The sequence below is a fragment of the Chiloscyllium punctatum genome, chromosome 25 (genome assembly GCF_047496795.1).
Source record: "Chiloscyllium punctatum isolate Juve2018m chromosome 25, sChiPun1.3, whole genome shotgun sequence".
Lineage (NCBI taxonomy): Eukaryota > Metazoa > Chordata > Chondrichthyes > Orectolobiformes > Hemiscylliidae > Chiloscyllium > Chiloscyllium punctatum.
Window position 1 is genome coordinate 17,390,080 of NC_092763.1, and position 21,593 is coordinate 17,411,672.

At 42.4% G+C, this 21,593-nt stretch overlaps 1 pseudogene; it reads right to left on the minus strand.

The window, feature by feature from the left end:
• LOC140495616 (sodium- and chloride-dependent neutral and basic amino acid transporter B(0+)-like) overlaps nucleotides 1-21,250 on the minus strand; it is a 39,347-nt pseudogene extending 18,097 nt beyond the window's left edge.
• Nucleotides 21,251-21,593: the final 343 nt, after the last annotated feature.

Sequence of the window (21,593 nt, forward strand, 5' to 3'; positions counted from 1 at the left end):
ACTACAGGGGTAGAGCCTCCCACCCACTCTCCTCCTCTAAACTAATAATAAGACCCGTTGTGGTAAGTAGGTAAGTGCTGCATTTTGCGTGTTTGTTTCTTTAGATCCAGTTTTCTTTTTAAAGTTTACCTTTTAGAGGGATGGCAGCGAAGGCAGTGCAATGTTCCTCTTGCAAGATGTTTGAGGTGAGGGAAGCCATTAGCGTCCCTGCTGATTACACTCGCGGGAAGTGCACCCATCTCCAGCTCCTCCAAGACCGTGTTAGGGAACTGGAGCTGGAGTTGGATGAACTACGGATCATTCGGGAGGCAGAGGTGGTCATAGATCAGAGCTTTAGGGAAGTAGTTACTCTGAAAGTTATAGACAGATGGGTGACAGTGAGGGGGACTGGGAGGAAGCAGCCAGTGCAGGGACCCCCTGTGGTCGTTCCCCTCAATAACAAGTATACCTTTTTGGATACTTGTGGGGGGGATGACTTACCAGGGGTAAGCAACGAGGTTCAGGCCTCTGGCACGGAGCCTGTCCCCGTTACTCAGAAGGGAAGGGCGGAGAAAGGTAGAGCGATAGTTATTGGGGACTCAATAGTGGGGGGCACAGATAGGCGGTTTTGTGGGGGCGAGAGAGACTCACGTTTGGTATGTTGCCTCTCAGGTGCAAGGGTACGTGATGTCTCTGATCGTGTTTTCCGGGTCCTTAAGGGGGAGGGGGAGCAGCCCCAGGTCGTGGTCCACGTTGGCACCAAAGACATAGGAAGGAAGAGGGGCAAGGATGTTAGGCAGGCCTTCAGGGAGCTAGGTTGGAAGCTCAGAGCTAGAACGAACAGACTTGTTGTCTCTGGTCTGTTACCCGTGCCACATGATAGAGAGTCGAGGAATAGGGAGAGAGAACAGTTAAATGCGTGGCTACAGGGATGGTGCAGGAGGGAGGGATTCCGGTTTCTGGACAACTGGGGTTCTTTCTGGGGAAGGAGGGACCTCTATAAACAGGATGGTCTCCACCTGAACCTGAGGGGCACCAGCATCCTTGCGGGGAGGTTTGCTACTGCTCTTTGGGAGGGTTTAAACTAACTCTGCAGGGGCATGGGAACCTGGACTGTAGCTTTAGGGTACAGGACCTTGAGTGTAGGGAGGTTAGGAACAAGGCATCGATCTCGAAGGAGGGTGCCAGTAAACAGGAATGTGGCTTGAAGTGTGTATACTTCAATGCCAGAAGTATAAGAAATAAGGTAGATGAACTTGCAGTGTGGGTTGGTACCTGGGACTTCGATGTTGTGGCCATTACAGAGACGTGGGTAGAACAGGGACAGGAATGGCTGTTGCAGGTTCCAGGGTTTAAATGTTTTAGTAGGGTCAGAAGTGGGGGTAAAAGAGGGGGAGGTGTGGCATTGCTTGTCAAGGATAGTATTACAGCGGTGGAAAGGACGATGGAGGAAGACTTGCCATCTGAGGTAGTTTGGGCTGAGGTTAGAAATAGGAAAGGTGAGGTCACCCTGTTAGGAGTTTTCTACAGGCCTCCTAATAGTCCGAGAGATGTAGAGGAAAGTATTGCAAGGATGATTCAGGAGAAGAGTGAAAGTAGTAGGGTGGTTGTTATGGGGGACTTTAACTTCCCAGATATTGACTGGGAAAGCTATTGCTCGAGTTCGTTAGATGGGTCGGTGTTTGTCCAATGTGTGCAGGAGGGTTTCCTGACACAATATGTAGACAGGCCAACAAGAGTCGAGGCCATACTGGATTTGGTTCTAGGTAATGAACCAGGCCAGGTGTTAGACTTCGGGGACAGTGACCACAACTCGGTGACTTTTACTCTAGTGATGGAGAGGGTTAAGTGTGCACTGCAGGGCAGGAGTTATAGCTGGGGGCAGGAAAATTATGATGCGGTGAGGCATGACTTAGGATGTGTGGATTGGAAAAATAGGCTTCAAGGGAAGGACACAAATGATATGTGGACCTTGTTCAAGGAGCAGTTATTGGGTGTCCTTGATAAGTATGTACCAGTCAGGCAGGGAGGAAAGGGTCTTGTGAGGGAGCCGTGGTTTAATAAGGAATTGGAATCCCTTGTAAAAGGGAAGAGGGCGGCCTATGTAAAGATGAGGCGTGAAGGTTCAGTTGGGGCGATTGAGAGTTATAAGGTAGCCAGGAAGGATCTAAAGAGAGAGCTAAGAGCAGCGAGAAGGGGACATGAAAAGTCCTTGGTTGGTAGGATTAGGGAAAACCCTAAGGCTTTCTATAGGTATGTCAGGAATAAAAGGATGACTAGGGTAGGTATCGGTCCAGTCAATGATAGTAGTGGGAAGTTGTGCGTGGAGGCAGAGGAGATTGGAGAGACACTAAATCAATACTTTTCGTCAGTATTCACTCAGGAACAGGACATTGTTGCTGATGTGAATATTGAGTCACAAGTGATTAGAATGGATGGCTTTGAGGTATGTAGGGAAGAGGTCTGGGGAATACTGGAAAGGGTGAAAATAGATAAGTCCCATGGGCCTGATTGCATTTATCCTAGGATCCTCTGGGAAGCTAGGGAGGAGATAGCGGAGCCATTGGCCTTGATTTTCATGTCGTCGTTGTCTACAGGAATAGTGCCAGAAGACTGGACGATAGCGAATGTGGTCCCCTTGTTCAAGAAGGGGAGTAGGGACAGCCCTAGTAACTATAGGCCAGTGAGTCTCACTTCTGTTGTGGGCAAAGTCTTAGAGAGAATTGTAAGGGATAGGATTTATGAACATCTGGATAGGAATAATGTGATCAAGGATAGTCAGCATGGTTTTGTGAAGGGCAGGTTGTGCCTCACAAACCTTATTGAGTTCTTTGAGAAGGTAACCAAGGAAGTGGACGAGGGTAAAGCAGTAGATGTGGTGTATATGGATTTTAGCAAGGTGTTCGATAAGGTACCCCATGGTAGGCTACTGCAAAAATTACGGAGGTATGGCATTGAGGGTGCATTAGAGGTTTGGATTAGGAATTGGTTGGCTGGAAGGAGACAGAGGGTAGTAGTTGATGGTATAGGTTCATCTTGGAGTGCAGTTACTAGCGGTGTTCCACAAGGATCTGTTTTGGGACCATTGCTGTTTGTCATTTTTATAAATGACCTGGAGGAGGGGCTTGAAGGCTGAGTGAGCAAGTTTGCGGATGATACGAAAGCCAGTGGAGTGGTGGACAGCGAAGAAGGATGTGGCAGGTTACAGTGGGATATAGATAAGTTGCAGAGCTGGGCAGAAAGGTGGCAAATCGAGTTCAATGTAGCTAAGTGTGAAGTCATTCACTTTGGTAGGAGTAACAAGAAGATGGATTACTAGACTAATGGTAGGCTACTTGGTAGTGTGGATGAGCAGAGGGATCTTGGTGTCCATGTACACAGATCTCTGAAAGTTGCCACCCAGGTAAATAGTGCTGTGAAGAAGGCACATGGCGTACTGGGCTTTATTGGTAGAGGAATTGAGTTCCGGAGTCCTGAGGTCATGTTGCAGTTGTATAAGACTCTGGTGTGGCCTTATCTGGAGTATTGTGTACAGTTTTGGTCGCCATACTATAGGAAGGATGTGGAGGCACTGGAACGGGTGCAGAGGAGGTTTACCAGGATGTTGCCTGGCATGGTAGGAAGATCGTATGAGGAAAGGCTGAGGCACTTGGGGCTGTTCTCATTGGAGAAAAGAAGGTTTAGGGGAGATTTGATAGAGGTGTACAAGATAATTAGGGGTTTAGATAGGGTTGACAGTGAGAACCTTTTTCCGCATATGGAGTCAGCTGTTACTAGGGGACACAGCTTTAAATTAAGGGGAGGTTGGTATAGGACAGATGTTAGGGGTAGATTCTTTACTTAGCGGGTTGTGAGTTCATGGAATGCCCTGCCAGTATCAGTGGTGGACTCTCCTCTTTATGGTCATTCAAGCGGGCATTGGATAAGCATATGGAGGTTATTGGGCTAGTGTAGGTTAGGTAGGCTTCGGTCAGCGCAACATCGAGGGCCCAAGGGCCTGTACTGCGCTGTATTTTTCTATGTTCTATGATGTTGCGCTGACCTGTGAAACCAATCTGAAGCCAATCTAACCTACACTATTCCAATTTCATCCGTATGTCTATCCAATGACCACTTAACTGACCTTAAAATTGGTGAGTCTACTACTGTTGCAGGCAGTGCGTTCCATGGCCCTACTACTCTCCGAGTAAAGACACTACCTCTGACATCTATCCTATATCTACCACTCCTTGATTTAAAGCTATGTCTCCTCTTGCTAGCCAACACCATCATAGGAAAAAGGCTCTCATAGTCAAAGGATAAGATCAGGTGGACAATCTTATATGTCTCAAATAAATCATCGCTCAACCTTCTTCTCTCCAACAAAAACAGCCTCAAGTCCCTCAGCCTTTTCTCATAAGACCTTCCCTCCATACCAGGCAACGTCCTAGTAAATCTCATCTGAACCCTTTCCAAAGCTTCCACATCATTCCTATATTTCGGTATCGAAAACTGTACACAATACTGTAAGTGTGGCCACACCAGAGTTTTGTGCAGCTGCAGCATGATCTCATGGTTCTGAAACTCAATCCCTCTACCAATAAAAGCTAACACACCGTCTGCCTTCTTAACAACCGTATCAACCTGGGTGGCAACTTTCAAGTACCTGTACACCGAGATCTCTCTACTCATCTACAGTACCAAGAATCTTACCATTAGCTCAGTACTCTGCATTCCTGTTACTACTTCCTGTTACTACTCACACTTTTCCACATTAAATTCCATTTGCTATCTCTCAGCCCAGCTGTGCAGCTTATCTATGTCCCTCTGTAACCTACAACATGCTTTGTCACTGTTCACGACTCTACTGACCTTAGTGTCATCCGCAAATATACTAACCCATCCTTCTATGCCCTCATCCAGATCATTTATATAAATGACAAACAGCAGTAGACCGAAAACAGATCCTTGTAGTACCCCACTAGTAACAGAACTCCAGGATGAATATTTCCCATCAACCACCACCTTCTGTCTCCTTTCAGAGAGACAATTTCTGATCCAAACCACTAACTCGCCCTCAATCCCATGCCTCTGTATTTTGTGTAATAGCCTACTATGGGGAATCATATCAAATGCCTTACTGAAATCCATATACACCACATCAACAACTTTAACCTCATCTACCTGTTTGGTCACCTTCTCAAATAACTCAATAAGGTTTGTGAGGCACAATCTACCCTTCACAAAGCAGTGTTGACTATCTCTAATCAACTTATTGCTCTCTAGATGATTATAAATCCTATGTCTTCCAAACTTTTCCAACACTTTACCACAATCGAAGTAAGGCTCACAGGTCTATAATTTTCAGGGTTGTCTCTACTCCCCCTCTCGAACAAGGGGACATTTGTTATCCTCCAGTCTTCTGACACTATTCTTGTAGACAATTACCAACATAAAGATCAAAGCCAAAGGCTCAACAATCCCCTCCTTGGCTTCCTAGAAATTCTAAGATAAATTCCATCCAGCCCAGGGGACTTATCTATTTTTCCACTTTTCAGAATTGCTAACACCTCCTCCTTATGCACCTCAATCCCATCAAGTCCCGTAGCCTGCATCCCAGTATTTTCCTCGACCACTGTCTTTTCCTAGTGTGAATACTGACAAAAAGTATTCATTTAGCGCTTCCCCTGTCTCCTCTGACTCCACACATAACTTCCCACTACTGTCCTTGATTGGCCCTAATCTTACTCTAGTCATTCTTTTATTCCTGATATACCTGTAGAAAGCCTTATGGTTTTCCTTGATCCTATCCGCCAATGACATTGCCTGTCCCCTCCTGGCTCTTCTTAGCTATCTCTTTAGGTCTTTCCTAGCTAACTTGTAACTCTCAAATGTCCTAACTGAGCCATCATATCTCATCCTAACATAAGACTTGTTCTTCCTTGTGACAAGAGATTCAACTTCCTTAGTAAACCATAGCTCCCATGCTTGACAACTTCCTCTCTGACTGGCTGGTACATACTTATCAAGGATCCCCAAAGCTGTTCCTTGAATAAGTTTCACATTTCAATTGTGCCCATCCCCTGCAGTTTCCTTTCCCCTTCTATGCATCCTAAATCTTGCCTAACTGCATTGTAATTGCCTTTTCCCCAGCTATAACTCTTGCCCTGCAGTATATACCTATCCCTTTCCATCATTTTAAAGTAGACATAACCAAATTGTTGTCACTATCACCAAAGTACTCACCTACCTCCAAATCCAACACCTGGCTGAGTTCATTACCCAGTACCAAATCTCATGTGGCCTCACCCCTTGTTGGCCTGTCTATGTACTATGTCAGGAAACCCTCCTGCACACATTGAACAAAATGACCCAGCTAAAGTACTTTAACTATAGTATTTCCAGTCAGGATTTGGAAAGTTAAAGTACCCCATAACAACTACCCTGACACTCTCGCTCCTATAGAGGATCATCTTTTGTATCCTATCCTCTACATCTCTGGAACTATTCAGAGGCCTTTAGTAAACTCCCAGCAGGGTAACCTCTCCTTTCCTGTTTCTAATCTCAGCCCATACTACCTCAGTAGACGAGTCCTCAAGCGTCCTTTTTGCAACTGCAATACTGTCCTTGACTAACAGTGCCACAGCACCCCCTCTTTTACCATTTTCTTTGTTCTTACTGAAACATCTAAATCTGGGAACTTGCAATAACCATTTCTGTCCCTGTTCTACTATTGTCTCTGAAATGGCCACTACATCAAAATCCCAGGTACCAACTGATGTTGCAGGTTCATTCACCTTATTCCGGATGCTCCTGGCGTTGAAATAGATACACTTCAAATCAACTTCTTGCCTGTCAGTGCCTTCTTACAATCTTGAAATCTTAGTTCTGCCTTCACTATTCCCATCCTCCCTTATACTCCAACTACAATATTGGTTCCACCCCTCTGCTGAATTAGTTTAAACCCACCTGAAAAGTGTGAGCAAATTCTTCCTCCCCACCCAAGGATGCTGGTACCCCTCTGGTTCAGGTGAAGACCCTCCTGTTTGTAGAGTCTCATCTACCCCGGAAAGAGCCCCAGTTATCCAGTGCTAACTCACACTCAGAGACAAGAAGCATTAAGTGTTACACTGAGTGCTACGCGCCCTGGCAGAGGGCAGCAATCCATTCATTCTCTTGTGGAACTGGAACCAGGATCCCTTGAATTACCAAAGGCCACTTACCTCCACAGTCACTTTTGTCCAGGGCTGCCTCCCGTTGCCAACCCTCAGGGGTTGGCACCATGTTTTGCCTGATGCCTGACTCCTCCATTGGTGGGTGGCAGTGATGAACAGGGGTGGAGAGAAATCCCTGAATTGCAGAGAGTAAAGTTCTGTCTGGTTGCCATTTAATTACGACACCGGGAAGTTGGAGCTCCAAAGGTCTCAGCTGGAGGCAGGAAAGTGAAGTGTTTGACTCGTGGATTGATAGGTAACTGGCTGAAAAGAAAGCAATTGCACAAGGAAACTCGGCACATTCTGAGTGATGCAACCTCCTGCTTTTGTGCCCAGATCAAATATAAAAACAAAACATGAAGTGGAAACATCAGCACAGATGCATTGGATTTTACTTAAACTTCTGAGCACCTTGCATGCCAACCTTTGCCGATAAAGCATCATCATTAAGAGACCTCTTAAGGAGGAATGTCCTACGTGTGTGGCAGGAGGACCATATGTTCATGTCACTTAAATCAACATTGTCAGAAGAGATGTGTTCTGCAATACCATAAATCAAAGAAAGAGACAGATTTGATGGTTACAGCATCGTAAAACATTGGTAGGAGCATACATGGTGCAATATGTTAATTCAATTGCATTTGGATCCAAATTCTATTCTAATAACAATCTAACTATTTGAACATAAAGCATAAAACATTTGCTCTGGTGTGCATTAAAGCAAGATTCCATGTGTGTATGTGTAGCAAATGATTCATTGTAGAAACAAACCATGAAAATCCTTCGAGGGTAAATCACAGACAAATGCACCACTTAGATTACAACGACGTCTTGTAAAAGGTCAGGGATACAACTTTGATATTTGTTACAAACCGGGCAGCAAAATAGTTACTTCAGACAGAATGAGAGATAGACCAAAGCCTAATATGACTGGCTATTTCGCTCGACTTACAAAACATTAAATGAGAAAATATTGTCAGTATGAAACTGATGAGTATTGGTCAACAGAAGCACAATCACTTCAAGAAAAAGATAACAAATGAGCCACAACTGAAGGCATTTTGGAAAGTTATTATGGAGTTCTAGCCGGATAGGATACAAAAGGGGCCAGATGCACTCCAATCAGAGATGATTTAGATGTCCTTCAAGAGGCACAACCTTCAAACATACAATGATGCTTGTAGCTGAAGCTCTTTACCAAGCTATATTGCTGAATTATACCAATAGCATATGGGCATTGAGTGAAAACTGCCCCTGTACAACTCACTGTGTATTGGTCAGGGATCAACAGGAAAATCAAGAAGACAGTGGGGGTGTATCAGGCATGTCGAAGTCATCCATCACATCAATGGAAAGGATCTCTCTACCCTCTCAAGATTCCATTTTACGCTTGGTGAAAGATTGGAAAATATTTATTTACTGTCCATGATGCCAATTTTTCTCCAAGTCATTGGCTAATTTTCCAAGTTTCCAACCACCAGACATTGGAAGAATATCCCAACTACACCCATGGCAGTCACCACGAGTACAAAATGCATTTTATTTAGTGTACCTGGAGAAAACATCTGAAACTGGACTACAACCCAATCTTTAATGGACATAGGACATGTCCTTGCATGTGTACTAAATGGGGCCTAAATCATATGACAGCCTCACTACATTATCCCAGACACAACAGTTTTGTTGAATGAAATACTATTCAATCATCTGTCACGAAATGCAGGGCATCGAAACACCGTCTTCATATTGCTATGTCACATGTAACAACAATATCCCTTGATATGGGCTCTCCGTCACCAATAACAATCATGTTTAGAAGCAAGTCCGAACAACTTCACCAAGTCATCAGAAATATGGGATAAACTACTTGATAGTCAATGGAGAATGAAGGCAGCAGACAGTCGCCATCTGGGTGTGGAATTGTACAGTGTGTGTGAATGGTAAAAGGTTTGAATTGTACATCCCATCCAGCGAACATGGTCACCTGCAGAAGTATTCAGGAAGTACAGTGAGCCTTGAACGCAAAAGGTCACAATATCCAATGGAAAATTGAGAAGGGGAAAGAAGAGACAATTCAGGGAATTGTACTACATTATAACATTGAGCACAATTGTGCACAAAACACCACCAGGTATAAACTCAGGCAATAAAACTGTGGAACCCCACCATGAAAACAATCTGCACTTTAAAACGCAAAAGACAGCAAAATACCAGTGAGTCAAGAGCAGCCAGTTGATTGATTTAAATCTCAGAAAGGATATATGATCATGACATCGGAGAGGATTGTTAAATCATTGATACATTATGTAGCCTTAAATTGTTCATTTCTTAAACTGCTATACACAGTGACTTAACTTTGAAGGCAAGGACAGTTCTCATAACCAGCTGAGATACATTTATTTTCATTAATAGATGTTAAGTGATCTTGGAGAGAAAAATGGAGTATGGTAATATCACTTTAAGAGGAACATGCTGATGAGCTAGAAGCCTCGATGTAATATATGTCACTAACAGCTATAAAACCCACGCAGTACACATTGTGAAGGGAGATCAGCTGTGCTTCCCTGTGACAACTAATCTCACTAACAAATATGCCTGCTGAACAATCTTATACCATATCTTCAAATGAATAGAACAAGGTCCAGTTTCCCAGTCTCAGTGTGAGATTGCAATGTCTGTGAGAGTGAACTCAGAATCACAAGATGTCAGTATGACATGATCATTGCACAATATTCAACAACTACAAAAAGGACCAGAGCACCACCTCCTTCTTTATTATTTCACTCTGTGAATTTAATCATCTTTTAGAGTTACTGAGTACATGTGAAAGCAGCTTACATCACTAAATTACAACCTACCCATGTCACACAAAGGCGGCTAAGGAGATAAAATAATGAACAAATGCCAGCTGTCAGAAGAGAGTGCTTTGATCGGAGAAATGTGGGGAACTGGTCCTGCAAGGCTGTCATAACTGTTTCTGATGGAAGAAAATGGCAAATGAAATCATTAATTAATAACTTGCACAATAACAGGATAACACATCACTGGAGAGACGAAAGCCCTAGAGTCCAGAGAAAAAAGTTTCTCCATCCATTTCTCTAGCTCTACAGCATTCACTTTCTCAGATGTGTTCCTGTTACTCTGATGCAGAGGAAAACAGTGTCATCATTATCCTCAGACATCTTGTGGGATGTTTCAATGTGAGTGAGTTTTAACATTAACAATTGAGTTTGCTGACCATCCTGCTCCCCATGAGGAAGGTAAATAAAACTCCCCATCCCTTGAGCAGCAAGATCTGTCTCAAACAAATGTGAAGGGATGAAGTCTAGGTATGAGAGCAGAGGAAGGAGGCAGAACATGAACGTGGAGATTGAAAACCCCCCACCACAATAAATATCAAACAGATTGCACTGTGAAATTATTCAGATGTTGGTGTAATTTGTCCTAAATTTTATTACAACACAGATACTAATCATTTAAAATAAAGAGATTGAGTTTTCTTTCAGACAATGAGGAAACAAATGTTACAAAGAAATATTAAGCATGTGTCCACCAACATCACCAATATTACTGTTTTGCTCAATACTGTCATAATTCTTTCAATATAAATCAGTTGTTTAAGTGATGCAATGCCATTTTTACCTAAACTTCCAAATTGTGTGTCAACTCCTAAAGTAAATAGCATGAAGAAAAATAAAACAGACCATAATGGTGCCCACGAAAACTGTGCAATGGCTCTGCGTAGGCAATGAAGACTAAACTGAAAGCTACTCGGTGAATAAAATTGAAATGATACGGTTAATGGTGCTGTTACCTGGTTACTGAGGTAGCCTCCATTTAATTTTTTTAGTTCTTAATTTGTCAACATTCGCAAAATTGTTCATGCCACCAAAGTGTAATGATGTGCTGATAATTTAGCATTGCTAATCCACCCTAACCTGCACATCCTTGGACCGTGAGGGAAAACCAGACGACCCAAAGAAAACCCACACAGACACAGGGAGAATGTGCAAACTCCACACAGACAGTCACCCGAGGTTGGAATCAAACCTGGGAACCTGGTGTTGAGAGGCAGCAGTGCTAACCACTGAGCCACCATGCAGGCTGAGTCATTATTAATTACTTCTTACAGCATCATCAAAAGATGTAACTGGCATTGCTCAGAATGTTTATATGAAACATGTTTATCACATTAAAAACTCTATAAAAAATGTGCTATGAGCAAATTATAATTTGAGCAAAAAATACAATACTGGTAATTGATGTCATAAATAAATAAAAACCAACTCTGATTCACCTAGAAACGTAATATGCTGAAAGTGGTTCACATTATAAATATAAATTGTAGAATTCATTCAAAATTTTTTCATAAAACATGAAATGTGGCTCATATAAAATATAATTCTAAGGCAAAAAGCAAATCTTATATTGGACTACAATGTTAATTGAATGCTTTGATGTTTTGTGATTATTTCAAAAGTTCACTTTTAAGAGTGAGGGTTCAATCCCCAGGTATTCCATTGCATTATTCAACTCCAATCCCTGTACAGTATAAATCAAACATCATGGCAGTGTGTTGTTCTTCAGAGTTGAGAGTGTGGTGCTGGAAAAGCACAGCAGGTCAGGCAGCATCCGAGGAGCTGGAGAATCGACATTTCAGGCATAAGCCCTTCATCAGAATTTGTTCTTCAGAGCATGTGTTCAATTTGGATCTGAGAATTGATTATTGTGTCTGGACACCGGAATCATTGAAATGTCAGGTTGATTCATTTCAGAGAGAACTTTAAAGCTGTCTGACCCTTAATACTTTTACCAGCTTACCTGACTGGGAAAACTCTGAGACAAGCTTGTCTTGTACATGAGCCATGTGTCCAAGGATGGAGAAGATGACAAATCCAGCAAATGCGCTTGTAGCAAAATTAACAACACAGACAGACAATGATGGTATCTCTGTAGCAGTCATTATAGAACTTATTGAAGGATGACAATGCTACTAAACTGCCCCAATCCACTGAGACAGAAAAGAAAATTTGTGTTGCAGCATCTTTCCAGACCTGTTAAATAGAAAATAAAATTAGTGTCTGGAGGGAAGTTAAACATAAACTTATTCAAAGGACAAAATGACATTAATCTTGAAAATACTGAGGACTCATATGCTTAATCCATGGTGAACTGACCAAAGTAGCTCCCTCTGGAGGACTGTATCTCTATTAAATGGGACGGTCATCATTACTGTCTATCATTTACTGCCAAGTTCCCTCTGGAATGTCTGAAACGTTCTTCCACCAGCGATGCTTTTTAGTGACTGACTCAATTTCCAGAAGGCATTTGACAAGGTGTGACACAAAAGGCTGTTGCATAAGATAAAGATTCTCAGTGTTACGGGCAATGTAATAGCATCGATAGAGGATTAGTTAATTGACAGAAAGCAAACAGTGGGCATAAATGGGTGTTTTTCTGATTGGCAATCCATGGCTAGTGGTGTGTCTCAGGGATCAGTGTTGGGACTGCAATTATTCACAATTTACATTGATGATTTGGAGTTGGGGACCAAGTGCAGTGTGTCAAAGTTCACATATGACACTGGGATGGGTAGTAGAGCAAAGTCTGCAGAGAACACTGAGGATTTACTGAGGGATATTAATAGGCTAAGTGAATGGCAAGGGTCTGACAATATTGCTAAATGTAACGTCATCCATTTTGAAATGAATAATAGCAAAATGGACTATTATTAAAATGATGAAAAATTGCAGCAGGCTGCAGTGCAGAGGGACCTGTGTGTCCTTGTGAGTGAATCACAAAAACATTGGTTTGCAAATGCAGCGGGTAACTAAGAAGGCAAATAGAACATTGTCCTTCATCGCTAGAGGGATTGAGTTTAAAAACAGGGAGGTTATACTGCAGCTGGTGAGACCACACCTGAAGAACTGTGCACAGGTTTGGTCTCCTTCCCTAAGGAAGGATTTATTGGCACTGGCAAAGGTGCAGATGAGGCTCACTAGGTTGATTCCAGAGTTGAGAGGGTTAGCTTATGAAGACAGATGGAGTAAACTGGGGTTGTCATTGGAATTTAGAAGAGTGAGGGGAGATATTATAGAAGCATATAAAATTATGAAGGGAATAGATAGAATAGAAGCAGAGAGGTTGTTTCCACTGGCGGGTGAAATGAGAACGAGGGTACATAGCTTCAAAATAAGGGGGAGCAGATTTAGAAGTGTGTTGAGGAGGAACTTCTTTACCAAAGGCTAGTGAATCTGTGGAATTCCCTGCCAAGTAGAACAGTTGAGGCTACCTTGTTAAAAAGGCAAAGTTGGATTTCTGAACAGTAAACGGCTGAAGGGTTATGGTGAGTGGACTGTGGAATGTGTGTAGGCTACGGTAAGTGGAGCTGAGTCTATGAAAAGATTAGCCATGATCTTATTGAATGGCGGAGCAGGCTCGATAGGCCAGATGGCCTACTCCTGCTCCTAGCTCTTGTGTTCTTATGTTCTAAACTCATTACTTGCAGCATTCACACCATCCCAGTTTACTTCATACTTTTATTGAAAGCAACACATAAAACCTTTCAGCACAAATAATGATTCATTTTTAAATTGCAGCAATATCACAGCAACCTAAATATTTTAATATCAATAGGTACCATGCAATAGTTGTCACTATCCACTTTAAAACTGCATTGTAATCTGCAGACATGTGTAAAAAGTGGATAAAGAATATAAATGGAAATGAACATTCAATTGCTGTCAAAGAAATTGAGAAACTAATAGTGATCACCATTACCTATTCACAAATGTGGCAGTATCTTTGGATTGAATGCAGAATGGAGAAAGTGAGGAATGCAGATGCTAGAGATCAGAGCTTAAAGATGTGTTGCTGGAAAAGTGCAGATCAGGCAGCATCAAAGGAGCAGGAGAATCGATGTTTCGGGCATAAGCCCTTCTTCAGGAATACAGAATTCCAGCCATAGGGGAAAGATATAAAAGAGACTTAATGGGCAACTTTTTCATGCAGAGGGTGGTACGTGTATGGAATGAGCTGCCAGAGGAAGCGGTGGAAGCTAGTAGAATTGCAATATTTAAGAGGCATTTGGATGGGTATATGAATAGGAAGGGTTAGGAGGGATATGTGCCAAGTGCTGGCAGGTGGGACTAGATTGGGTTGGGATATCTGGTTGGCATGGACGGGTTGGACCGAAGGGTCTGTATCCAAGATGTACATCTCTTTGACTCTATGACTTCCTCTGGCAGTTCATTCCACACACGCATCACCCTCGGTGTGAAAAAGTTGCCTCTTAGGTCCCTTTTATACCTTTCCCCTCTCACCAATGCCCTCTAGTTCTGGACTCCCCCACTCCAGGGAAAAGACCTTGTCTATTTACCCTATCCATGCCCCTCATGATTTTATAAACCTCGATAAGGTAACCCCTCAGCCTCCGATGCTCCAGGGAAAACAGCCCCAGCCTATTCAACCTCTCCCCATAATACAAATCCTCCAACTGTGGAGTCCTTGTAAATCTTTTCTGAACCCTTTCAAGTTTCACAACATCCTTCCTTTTGGAGGGAGACTAGAAGTGCACACAATATTCCAAAGGTGGCCTAACCAATGTCCTCATTGGGCACAATGAAGTTCCTGTCCTTATGCTGTGAATTGAATTGACTCGGTGATTTGTTCGAAAGAATATTACATTGAAGTAGGAGAAAGTGAGGACTGCAGATGCTGGAGATCAGAGCTGAAAATGTGTTGCTGGAAAAGCGCAGCAGGTCAGGCAGCATCCAAAGAGCAGGAGAATCGACGTTTCAGGCATGAGCCCAAAGAAGGGCTCATGCCCGAAACGTCGATTCTCCTGCTCCTTGGATGCTGCCTGACCTGCTGCACTTTTCCAGCAACACATTTTCAGCTCTATTACATTGAAGTAGCCTTTTAATGATGTGCCAAGTGTTTATTTACTACCAGTCACAATCTCTGGCACTTAAACTGGTAGGAAGGAGTCACAGCATTGAAGTGACCAACTCAAACGTACATTTCCTTTCCTGCCTCAGTCCTTGCATTGTTTAGTTCAAAATACTATAATCTGACTAGTTAAGGATATAATCTATCACCTTCCAATGTTCACTTCAATGTAGATTCCAGATTTGAGATGTAGATAATGTTTGATTTCCATCTCCCATTTCCAGATACTTGCAGTATCAAACCTCATTGACACTTATTCCTGATGAAGGGCTTTTGCCCGAAACGTTGATTTCGCTGCTCGTTGGATGCTGCCTGAACTGCTGTGCTCTTCCAGCACCACTAATCCAGTATTTGGTTTTCAGCATCTGCAGTCATTGTTTTTACCTTACAGAATGGATAAGGACAGGTCTCAGCAAGAGTGGGCCTTTTCTATTGCCTTGATGCAACAAAATGTGGGCCAATATTTTCTTCATACATCAGTGTGACATATCACCTGTTACTCTTATACCTGAATCAGTTCTAAGATTTCAGAAAGAAGGCATCAAGAAGAAATTCCATCTCATCTCATTCTCTGTTGCCATTCCTCATCAAATTCTGTCATCTAACACTTCACAGCCAATGCCCGATTCTTTTGTCCAGTTAATTGCAGGATGATCTAGACCATAAACTAACTCTTTTGAATTCGTTACAAGCTCAGTTAAAACTTTGCAATAATTAAATTTAGTTTTCTGACATTTAATAAAGGACTCACAATAAGAAACTGATTTTAAATTGACAATCCCAAGCAAACAGAAAATAAATGCACTGAGACATGAATCAATTCAACTAAAAATACTAATGAGATTCAATCATAGATATTGCTGCATTTACCTCAGCATCAGCCAGTCTGAAGAAGTCTGACTGGCTTCCGATGTAGAATTCAATTCCTTTAGAAGCTCCCTCCAGGGTAACCCCTCGGATCAGGAGTACGGTCAGAACCACATAAGGGAATGACGCAGTGAAATAAACCACCTGAGCACAGAGAGTAACTTGTTAGATTTTCCTGTATTACTGGTACTACTGAAGAAATTAAAATCTAGGAGCAGTACTAAGACACTTGGCCCCTCAAGCCTGCTCTAACATGGAAGAAGATTTTGGCTGATTTTTCATCAATTATAAGTTTACATTCCTTCCTGATCACCCTGACACATCCTCTTTCCAGAATCTTTGACTCTTGTAAGTCAACAATTTGTCAAACTCTGCCTTGAATATATTCAGTCATCCCGCCTCTACTACTTGCTGAGGTAGAGAATTTGAAAGATTATCACTGCGCTGAGGGAGAAGATTCCTCTTCATCTCTGACTTAATTGGAGACATCATGTTTTGAAACTATTCTAGATTATCCCATGAGGAGAAAAAGCCTGTCAAGACCTTTCAGACTCTTAAAATTATTTTTTAGTCTCCTAAATTCCTGTTAGTACAGGCCCAAAATACTCAAGCTTTTTTTTTCATAAGATAAGCATTTAATTTGAGGAATTAACACAGAGATGTTCATTGAACTTTCTCCAATACATATAGACCCCTTAAATAAGGACACCCAAACAGTAGCTACTGTAGTTTGTACCAAGACTTGCCCATTTTTATAATCCATTCTTCTTGCAATAAAGACAAGACTATCCAACTAAATGGCAAACTAACAATTTGTCATCAGTACATCAAAGGGAGCAGAATACAAACAAGGGAAGAATACTGACGTGGAGGGTACAAACAGGGGTCACATTTTCATGAGGTTCACAGGGTTTGCATTTTGAGACAGTGCTTTGTGAGACCTTGTATAATGTGCCGATTAACAAGTGTTCAGCACAGGGACATAATAATTGAAATAACAAAATGAAGATAATCATAGATTCATGGAGACAAGCTCTTTGGTCTAAACCAGTCCATGCTAACCCCATTTCCCTGCACTTGGCCCATATCCTTCTAAAGCTTTCCTATTCATGTATTTGTTTAAATGCCTTTTACATGTTGTTAATGTACCCACCTCAACAACTTCCACCCGCAGCTCATTCCATTTGCGTACCACCCTCTGTGTAAAAAAGTTGCCCCTCAGATTCCCTTTTATTCTTTCCCCTCTAATCTTAAACTGATGCCCTCTAGTCCATGATTCCTCAACCCTGGGAAAGAAACTGAATGCATTCACCCTATCCATGCCTCTCTTGATCTGTTACACTTCTATGAGGTCCCCCTTCAGTCTCCTACGCTCAAAAGAAAAAAGTCCTAGCTTGTCCAACCTCTCCCTGTAATTCAGACCATTGAGTCCTGGTAACATCCTTGTTAATTTCTTCTGCACTTTTCCCAGTTTAATAACATCCTTGCTAAGGCAATGTGACTGGGACTGAACACAATACTCCAAGTGCGGCCTCACCAACGTCCTGTAGCACTGCAACATAACTTCCCAACTTCTATACTCAATGCCCAGAATGATGAAGGCCAGTGTGCCAAAAGCCTTCTTCACTGCTCTGTCTACCCGTGAATCCACTTTCAGAGAACCATGCACCTGAAGTCCAAGTTCCCTCTGTTCCACTATGCTCTTTAAGGCCTTACCATTCACCATGAAAATCCTACCTTGATTTGACTTTCCAAAATGCAACTCCTCACACTTATCTATATTAAACTCCATTTGCCATTCTTCAGCCCATTTCTCCAGCTGATCAAGGTCCTGCTGCAATTTCGGATAACCTTCCTCAATGTCCACGATACCTTCTACTATAGTGTCATCTGCAAACTTACTAATCATGTTGTGGCCATTTGGGAGACATGGGTAGAGCAGGGACAGGAATGGTTGTTGCAGGTTCCGGGATTTAGATGTTTCTGTAAGAACAGAGAAGATGGTAAAAGAGGGGAAGGTGTGGCATTGTTAGTCAAGGACAATATTAGGGTGGCAGAAAGGACGTTTGACGACTTATCTACTGAGGTAGTATGGGCTGAGTTAGAAACAGGAAAGGAGAGGTCACCTTGATGGGAGGCCTCCGAATAATTCCAGAGATGTAGAGGATAGGATAGCAAAGATGATCCTGGATAGGAGTGAGAGAGACAGGGTAGTCATTATGGGATCTTTAACTTTCCAAATATTGTCTGGAAATACTATAGTTCGATTACTTTAGATGGGCCAGTTTTTGTCCAATGTGTGCAGGAGTGTTTCCTGACATAGTAAGTAGACAGGCCAACAAGTGGTGAAGCCACTTTGGATTTGGTACTGAGTACTTTGGTGATAGTGACCACAATTTGGTTATGTTTACTTTAGCGATGGAAAAGGATAGGTATATACTGCAGGGCATGAATTATAGCTGGGGAAAAGGCAATTATGATGCGATTAGGCAAGATTTAGGATGCACAGAATGGGGAAGAAAACTGCAGGGGACAGGCACAATTGAAATGTGGAGCTTATTCAAGGAATAGCTACTGCGTGTCCTTGATAAGTACGTACCTGTCAGGCAGGGAAGAAGTGGTCGAGTCGGGAAGCCATGGTTTGCTGCAGAAGTTGAATCTCTTGTCAAGAGGAAGAAGAAGGCTTATGTTAGGATAAGTTGTGAAGGCTCAGTTAGGGCACTTGAGAGTTACAAGCTAGCCAGGAAAGACCTAAAGAAAGAATTAAGAGCCAGGAGGGGATATGAGAAGTCATTGGCAGGTAGGATCAACGAAAACCCTAAAGCTTTCTATAGCTATGTCAGGAATAAAAGAATGATTAGAGTAAGATTAGGGCCAATCAAGGACAGTAGTGGGAAGTTGTGCGTAGAATCAGAATAGATAGGGGAAATGGTAAATGAATATCTTTTGTTGGTATTAACACCGGAAGAAAATTATTTGCTGTCGAGCAGAATACAGAGGTACAGACTACTAGACTAGATGGGATTGAGCACAGCAGGTCAGGCAGCATCTGAGGAGCAGGAAAATCAAAGTTTTAGGCAAAAGCTGATGACCTGCTGTGCTTTTCCAGCACCACTCTAACCTAGATTCTGACTTCCAGTACCCGCAGTCCTCACTGTTGCCTAGATGGGATTGAGGTTCACAAGGAGGAGGTGTTAGCAATTCTGGAAAGTGTGAAAATAGATAAGTCCCCTGGGCCAGATGGGATTTATTTTAGGATTCTCTGGGAGTCAGGGAGGAGATTGCAGAGCATTTGCCTTTGATCTTTATGTTGTTATTGACTACAGGAATAGTGTCAGAAGACTGGAGGATAGCAAATGTTGTCTCTTGCTCGAGAAAGGGATTAAGGACAACCCTGGTAATTACAGACAGGTGAGCCTTACTGTAGTTGTGGGTAAGGGCTTAGAGATAGGATTTATAATCATCTAGAGAGGAATAAGTTGATTAAGGATAGTCAACATGGTTTTGTGAAGGGTAGGTTATGCCTCACAAACCTCATTGAGTTCTTTGAGAAAGTGACCAAACAGGTAGATGAGGATAAAGCAGTTGAAGTTGTGCATGTGGATTTCAGTAGGATGTTTGATAAAGTTCCCCATGGTAGGCTATAGCAGAAAATATGGAGGCATGGGATTGAGGGTTAATTAGCAGTTTGGATCAGAAATCAACTAGCTGAAAGAAGACAGGGTGGTGGTTGATGGGAAATATTCATCCTGGAGTTCAGTTACTAGTGGTGTACCACAAGGATCTGTTTTGGGTCCACTGCTGTTTGTCATTTTTATAAATAACCTGGATGAGGGCATTGAAGGATGGATTAGTAAATTTGTGAATAACACTAAGGTCAATAGAGTTGTGAACAGTGCTGAAATATGTTGCAGGTTACAGAGGGACATAGATAAGCTACAGAGCTGGGCTGAGAGGTGGCAAATGGAGTTTAATGTGAAAAAGGGTGAGGTAATTCATATTGAAAGGAGTAATGGTAATAAATATTACTGGGCTAATGGTAAAATTCTTGGTGGTGTAGATAAGCAGAGAGATCTCGGTGTCCATGTACATAGATCCCTGAAAGTTGCCAGCCAGGTTGATAGGATTGTTAAGAAGGCATACGGTGTGTTATATTTTATTGGCAGAGGGATGAGTTTCGGAGCCATGAGGTCATGTTGCAGTTTACAAAACTCTGATGTGGCTGCACTTGGAGTATTGCATACAGTTCTGCTCACTGCTTTACAGGAAGCATGTGGAAGCTTTTGAAAAGGTTCAGAGGCAATTTACTAGGATGTTGCCTGGAATAGAGGGAAGGTCTTATGAGGAAAGGCTGAGGGACTTGAGGCTGTTTTCATTAGAGAGAAGAAGGTTAAGACATGACTTAATTGAGACATGCAAGATAATCACAGGATTAGATAGGGTGAAAAGTGAGAGTCTTTTTCCTTGGATGGTGATAGCTAGCGCGAGGGGACATAGCTTTAAATTGAGGGGGTGATAGATATAGTACAGATGCCAGAGGTGGTTTCTTTACTCATAGAGTAGTAGGGTTGTGGAATGCCCTGCCTGCAACAGTAATAGACTGACCAACTTTAAGGGCATTTACATGGTCATTGGATAAACATATGGATGATAATGGAATAGTGCAGGACAGATAGGCTTCAGATTGATTCGCAACATTGAGGGCTGAAGGGCCTGTACTGTGCTGTAATGTTCTATGCCTTGTACATTCTCATCCAAACCATTGGTAAAGATAACAAACAGTAATGGGCCTGAGACACTCCACTAGACACAGGCCTTCAGTCCGACAAGCATCCTTCCACTATTACCCTCTGTTTCCTACCATCAAGCCAATTGTGTATCCAATTTGCCAGCTTCCCCTCGATTCCATGTGAGCTAACCTTCCAGAGCAGCCTCCCATGTGGAACCTGATCAAAAACCTTCCTGAAATCCATATAGACTGCGTCTACCGCCCTGCTCTCATCAACTTTCCTGGTCACTTCAACAAAGAACTCTAACAAATTTTTGAGGCATGATATGCCACGCACAAAGCCATGCTGACTATTCCTAATTAAATCCCGTCTTTCCAAAAGTACGTACATCTTATCTCTCAGAATCTTAAATAATTTACCTACTCCCGATGTTAGTCTTACTGTTGTATAGTTACCAGCTTTTTCCTTGCAGCCCCTCTTGATCAAGGACACAACATTCACTACCCTCCAGTCTTCCGGGACCTTATTCATGGTTAATGATGTAAAAATATCAGCCATGGACTTTGCAACTTCTTTTCTAACCTTTTGCAATGTACTTGGCTATATTTGGTTAGGACAGAGATTTATCCACCTTTATACATTCTAATACTCCCAATGCCTCCTCTACTGTGATTTGGACTGTCCCCAAGATATTACGACCAACTTCTCCAAGTTCCCAAGTTTTCAAGTCTTTCTCCACGGTAAAAACAGAGGAGAACTATTCATCGCCAATCTCCTACAGCTCTACACATGCATGTCCATTTTGGCCATAGAGATGTACAGCATGGAAACAGAACCTTCGGTCTTTCGAATTATTCTTTTTCCTTGAATATAC